This window comes from Narcine bancroftii, chromosome 4 (assembly GCF_036971445.1).
Source record: "Narcine bancroftii isolate sNarBan1 chromosome 4, sNarBan1.hap1, whole genome shotgun sequence".
NCBI classification, from domain to species: domain Eukaryota; kingdom Metazoa; phylum Chordata; class Chondrichthyes; order Torpediniformes; family Narcinidae; genus Narcine; species Narcine bancroftii.
The window spans coordinates 29,879,548-29,886,862 of record NC_091472.1 but is presented as its reverse complement, the minus strand read 5'-3'; positions in this window follow the sequence as shown (position 1 = coordinate 29,886,862).

Genomic DNA, 7,315 nt, shown 5'->3' with positions numbered 1-7,315 from the left:
TGTGGTTGCAGTGGATGGATTATGATAAAACTTTCCAAATTACAAAATTATACCAAGCCACTTGCTCTTTTTGCCTACAGTCATGTACATGCGAACCTTTTTTGTAACCTTTGTATTCATAGATGCTAATATTAATGTAAACATATTTCTTCAGTTTAAGGCATTCTTGGCGGTTCTATGTAGAACAATGGCACCATAGCAATTTTATCTATGCAGACTGTATTTCACACAATGTAAGTTCTCTGCCTCTCACAATTTAGTAAAGCAAACCACAGCTATTGCATTTTTGTTCAGGCATTTTGGGTCATTATGAAACTTTAAGGTTGGTAAAGGCCCTGAAGCAAACAAGGTTGTCAGTATTATTGTCAATCTGTCTGGCCTCATTCAGACTTCTGTGATGCAGATGTGCCATATGTTGAGATTTTTAAGCAATTCTTAATGTGTTCTTTTTCAGTTTCCAGGCTTAACTGACAATGCTGTCAGTACTCTAGTAATTCTACTTTTGAACTCTGTGTTCTGGTGTTCAGTGACTGGATAGGATAAAATTCCCTTCTTAGTGGAAAAATTGGCAATGCCTGTTTTTCATCATAACTTAACAGTGCAACTTTAGGATGTGTGAATTCTGAGGCATTGATTGTTAAGATATTAGTTTGGCAGAAAAATGTTCATTCTTATATAGTATGAAAGAAACGTTTCAATACCATTGGTCTTCATTTGTGATCTCCAAGTTATTTTAATGTCTGATTAGTTGTGATTTGACGTGTACCAAATTAATCTGCACATTTGCTTCCTGATTAATCTGTGGCTGTAAAGATTGGTAATAATATTCTTTATACTTGAACAACAAGAGTTTTGAACCATATGTATATTATACTATCCAACTGTATTTGAGGAAATCCAGTGGTTCAATACAGACTTGGTGCTTAACTCCAAAAAGTATACTGACAATAAAGATTAAACAATGTTTTACTCTATTTGTCCATTTCAAATGTTGGCAATTGTCAAGAAATTTTCTTTATGATAATAAAATGCCATCACAAGAATGTCACATAAAAATTTAATTTCTTTTACTTTTCATAAAAAGTTCTTATTGATGTATTCAAGATTTTAGTTCCCAAATTGGACTCATTGTAAAAGGTATAAGTATTATCTTCAAACTTTTCATTTACTACTTCTAACCAAAGAAAAAACAAACTTCTATTGATCATTTAATCAAGAGTTTATTTACATGATGAATGATCAACAATCATTATTTGCTGATGCTCCCTTTGAGCGCTCCTGTAAGTAGTCCACATTGTTAACGCTACCATGAATAGATTTAGAGATGTAAAATATCTGAGGGAATGCACATTGACAAATATGCAGTAAAATCCCCATTATCTGGAATTTGAGCAACCAGCAGGCCTCGAGCAACCGGCAAAAAATATCACAGAAAATAAATAGGTAAAAAATACCAGAGGTTTAAAATTGGCGCCTCTCACAGTCAGTTTGCCAATCATGCAACACACAATCTCAAGCAACCGGCAAGTACACGTATCCAGCATCTACAGATCCCCATAGGTGGTGGATACCGGGGGCTTTACTGTATTTTCATATTGAACAATGCAGTTCAAACTGATGACCGATTGTTGGCCTGAAATGATAACTCTACTTCTTTGCACTCTGTATTTCTCTCCATAGATGCTGTCTGACTTACTGAGTATTTTGAATACTTTCTGCTTGTTTTAAAATTAAAACTGAGATTGATATTATTTAAATTTTATGATTTATGCTTTCAACTCTCAGTGATAAAAATTATTATAAATGTATTCAAAAGCAAAATGCAGCCATTACTGGTATTCCAAAATAGAAACAAATAATGCTGTAAATCCCCTCCTGATCATTATGCATCTGTGGAAAGGAAATGGAGTTAATGAGCCTGATAGTACTTGATCTGGCCTTTGCCTTGCCTCCTGCAAAATGTCTTTGCTTGGATTTATCTTTTGTGACTACACAGCTCAGGAAGTCTTGGACACCTTATCCGCTGGCTATTTTGGGGATTAGACTACAGATGGAGTACCGTTTACAGTTCTAGTAGCACACTGTAGGAAGAACATGGTTGAACAGGAGAGGATGTAGAAAGAGATTCACCAGGATATTGGCTGGGATGGAGGAGAAACAGAATAGCTACATCTGTTTTCTTTGGAGCAGAGGAGACTGAAGGGAAATTTGTGAAGGGGCACAGAAAAGGTAGATAGTAGGAAATATCCCCATTGCAGAGTTACCTGGAACTAAAGGGCATAAGAGTTGTTAGAGGTGACCAAGCCTGAGGCCAAATCCACTGGTCAGTTGATGGTCTTCTCAGCTCATATTATCAGAATGACTTCATCCGTCTCCAGATGTCCCTGATAATTTGCGCAGAACTATTACAGCGACAGCATCCCAGGTTCAAAACCAGTGCTAATCCAAAAGGAGTTTGTACTTTCTCCTCAGGAAATGCTTGGGGTTCCTCCGTGTGCTCCAGTTTCCTCCCACCATAAGGACTGGTTGGTTAAATGGGTGCACTTGGGAAACATGAATTTTGTGGGCCATAGAGGCATTCTACCATACTATTTCATTAAAGATTTAAAAAAATAAATTAAAATTATGTTTAATACAATTAAAAATTAAAATTACTTGGTCTACAATCATAAATGCATATTCTTTAAAAAAAAAACAATATATTTATTGTAAACAAATCAATTAAAGTATTACTATTTGTGTCAGAGAGTAATATGGCACAGAAGGAACTTGCCCATCATGTCTATGCCGACTGTTGAGTGCTCATCTACCCATCTACCAGCACCTAGCTCATAATCTTCAGTGCCTTGATGATTCAAGTGCTTTCATAGATACTTTAGAAATGTGGGAGAACCTGACTCCACCACTCCTTCAAGAAGTGCGTTCCCAATTTTCTCTGCTCTCTGAACTCAGGAGCTAGGAGCAGCCAATCACACTCCTCTAGCCTGCTCCACTGTCCAATATGAGCATGGCTGCTGTACACTGGCCCAACTCCTCATTTGTTCTGGCTCCCTACAGTGCTGAATCAAGCAATCTTTCAAAAATGCATCTCGGTGAAAGAGTTCATCTTCAGATTTTCCCCTATGCCCTTTTAATTTCAGGTACCTCTGCAATGGGGACGTTTCCTACTATCTACCTTTTCCGTTCCCTTCATAATATTGTTTTCCTTCACAAATTTTCCTTCAGTCTCCTCTGCTCCGAAGAAAACAAACGTAACCTGCGCCATTTCTCCTCCATCCCAGGCATCATCTTGGTGAATCTTTCTACACCCTCTCCTGTTAAATTACTTTATTCCTACCAGAACTGTAAACATCTGTGGTCTGATCCAAATGATCTAAACTAGAACTATCACTACTTTTCCTGCCACCTTCAGCAGTCTTTGGACTTGCATACTGATCAACAAATAACAAGGGTGCCAGAGTTAACATAGAGTTTAACGCAATGCTTTTACAGCACCGGTGACCCGGGTTAGAATCAGGCACGGTCTGTAAAGAGTTTGTTCATTCTCACCATGTCTGTGTGGGTTATTTCCGGGTGCTCCAGTTAGCGCAACGCTTTTACAGCACCGGTGACCCGGGTCAGAATCAGACACGGTCTGTAAAGAGTTTGTGCATTCTCACCATGTCTGTGTGGGTTATTTCTGCATGCTCCAATTAGCGCAATGCTTTTACAGCACCGGTGACCCGGGTTAGAATCAGGCACGGTCTGTAAAGAGTTTGTGCATTCTCACCATGTCTGTGTGGGTTATTTCCGGGTGCTCCAGTTAGCGCAATGCTTTTACAGCACCGGTGACCCGGGTCAGAATCAGGCACGGTCTGTAAAGAGTTTGTGCATTCTCACCATGTCTGTGTGAGTTATTTCCGGGTGCTCCAGTTAGCGCAATGCTTTTACAGCACCGGTGACCCGGGTTAGAATCAGGCACGGTCTGTAAAGAGTTTGTGCATTCTCACCATGTCTGTGTGGGTTATTTCCGGGTGCTCCAGTTAGCGCAATGCTTTTACAGTACCGGTGACCCGGGTTAGAATCAGGCACGGTCTGTAAAGAGTTTGTGCATTCTCACCATGTCTGTGTGGGTTATTTCCGGGTGCTCCAGTTTCCTCCCACTGGTTATACTTCTAATAAAATGTGAACCTGAAGGATTAAATGTTTGTCTTTCCACAAATGCAGATTGACCTTCTGCACATCCCCAGCATTTTCTGTTTTTATTTTTATAAAGAATGTGATTGAGTGAGAAAAAGTGATCAGAATGTTTTGGCTGTATTTGTGAGATTATTACCATTTGTCGTGTTCATTATATGATTATAATTTAATGATGAATTTTTCATGGGGTAAATTTGTCTACTTGCAAATTTTACAGATGACCTTTATTCCTATCTAATACTTTCTCATCTCCAACAACCAACCTTCAGCTTGTCTCCAATTTCAAAACTTCACTCTGTGTGTGTCAAAGTCGGCTGTACTGGAAGGAACAGCCAGTCAAGGGTTGTGGAAGGTACGTTTATTGTAAAGGAATATAGTAAAATACCCATAGTAAAGGGTATTGATGGAAGGAAATCTCCATATTTACTTGATCTGATCTCTTCGTTAACCGTGATAATGTGATTGAGTCTTAACTTCATTGGAATTAGCCATTTAGTTTTTGGGCAATTGAGAATAAGCAATAAATATTACTGCCAATAAAATCCCATCTCATGAATAACTAAATGAAAAATGACTATATAACCCAACCAGACTTGTCATGGTGAAATTTCTTTACTTATATTTTTCCCTTTACTTATTATTGCATCTTCTCTCTCTCTCTCTCTCTCTCTCTCTCTCTCTCTCTCTCTCTCTCTCTCTCTCTCTCTCTCTCTCTTTCTCTCTCTCTCTCTCTCTTGAATGCTCATTACACTTAAAACTATAAAACTGTAAGACATAGGAGCAGAAATAGGCCATTCAGTTCATTGAGTCTGCCCCACTGTTCAATTATGAGCTAATCCACCTTCCCACTGAGCCACATTGACCAGCCTTCTCCCCATAGCCTTTGGTATCCTGGTTAATCAAGAACCCTTAAATACACCCAATAACAAATTCCACATATTCACCACCTTCTGACTAAATAAATTTCTCTGCATCTCTGTTCTAAGATGGCATCTTTCAATTTTGAAGTTGTGCCTTCTTGTCATATACTCTCCCACCATGAGAAACAACCTTTCTACATCTACTCTGTCCTTGCCTTTCAATGTCCCCCCCCCCCCTCCCAGTCTCCAAAGTTGCAACTAGTGCATGCCAAGAGGCATCAATTGTACCTCAGATGATAATAATTTCATTCCCAGAATCATCCTTGTGAACATCCTCCAATATCAGCACATCCTTTCTTAAATGTGGAGCCCGAAACTGCTCACAAATTCCAAGTGAGGCCTCATCAGTGCTTTACAAAACCTCCCTGGTCTTATATTCTATTCTAGCATTGCATGTGCTTTCTTCACCAATGACTAAAGCTGCAAGTTTACCTTCAGGGAATCCTGCATGAGAACTCCCAGGTCTCCATTTAGAAAATAATCTGCCTGCTTATTTTTCTACCAAATGCATGACCGTACACTTACAACATTGTATTTCATTTGCCACTTATCTCTTAATCTAAGTTCTTCTTCAGCCTCCCTGTTTCCTCAAAACCACCTGTTCTTGCACCTACCTTTGCATTATCTGCAAACTTGTTGATGCAGTTTAATTACTTGAGAAGCTGCAGCAAATAAAACTTCCATTGCATTTGTCCGTGGTTCTTACATTTATGACAATAAAACTCTTCATCCATCCATTCATTCCTTTGACTGGGAAGGAGCTGCGCTTGGAGGAGGGTAGAGAGTGCAGCCTCCATCTATCTCAAAGAGTGCTTGACTGCGCTCAAAAAAAGATAAGAGCATATTGAGGTCAATCTTGTGGGGTACTGTCAGTAATGTGCCAATCAAGGTCGATATTTATTGTGCCAGCTGTAAAACTCACAAGGTTAACTGTTACATAGAGTGTGTGTCTGAGTAGAAATAAGTGAATTGCATTGAAGAGATTTGGAGTAAAGGGGAAGTAATGAAGGAAATACCGTGAGCAATGAAATTTGAGGTGATCTAGATGTGAATCCTCTTTGATGATTCTTGGGGAAAATTAGATTTATAGCCATATTCCTGATGTTTGGATACAAGATTGACCTGTGACCTTTTCCAATGGCAACTACCTGAAATCATTTTATCTACCTGGGATATATCTCTTTCTCCACCCAGCATTTCTATATATCCCTTTTAAGGTCTGCTCCCTTTCGGGCATTAGATCATTAGATATCTCTCACAAAAGCAGCGGCCAGACAGAGTCCGATTAATACTGGCTCATGCCTACATAACTTATTTTAATGAGGTGCCAGTATGTATTTAACACATAGTATGGGACCAAGAGAATACACAAGTGCCCTGAGTATGATCACATGTCTCAGGCTATCTTTGTGTGACTAAATATTTTTCTCTGCTTTCCAAGTAAACTGTATGAAGTTTAAAGTACAGCATTTAATTTTTACACAGGAGCCAGCTTTCTCTAATTAAAACCCGACATTAACCAGGGAGCTGTGGGACAACTGTTTAAAATACTGTCAAATAGATCACAATAAAACTAGTTTTAAAGGCAAATGGTACATTTACAGGATGGTCATCTGACATGACGCAAAATTGGCAGAATATAATATTAAAAGCAGAGAGCACTGCACCCAGGCACTTTATATTAAAGAGAGAGTCACACCACCAGGATCCTTTTTAAATGAACCTGTACAACCATAGAAACATAGAATATCGCAGCACAGAAAACAGGCCCTTTGGCCTTTCTAGTCTGTGATGAATTATTATTCCATCGGATCTCACTGACCTGCACCCATTCCATGGTTCTCCAGATCCTTGCCACCCATGTACTTGTTCAAATTTTTCTTACATTCACTGCTTCATTTGGCAGCTTCCACGCTCCCACTACTCTCGGAATGAAAAAGTTTCCCCTAATCATCCCTTTAAACCTTTTCCCTTTCACCCTTAATCCATGACCTCTGGTCTGTATCTCATCTAACCTTAGTGGAAAAAGCCGACTTTCATTTACTTTACCTTTCTCCCCCATAATTTTGTACACCACTTTCAAATCTCCCCTTATTCTTCCATGTTCCAGTAAATAAAGTCCTAACTTGTTTAATTTTTCAATGTAACTCAGTTCATGAAGCCCTGGCAATATGCTCGTAAATCTTCTCTCCTATCTTTCAATCTTATTGATATTT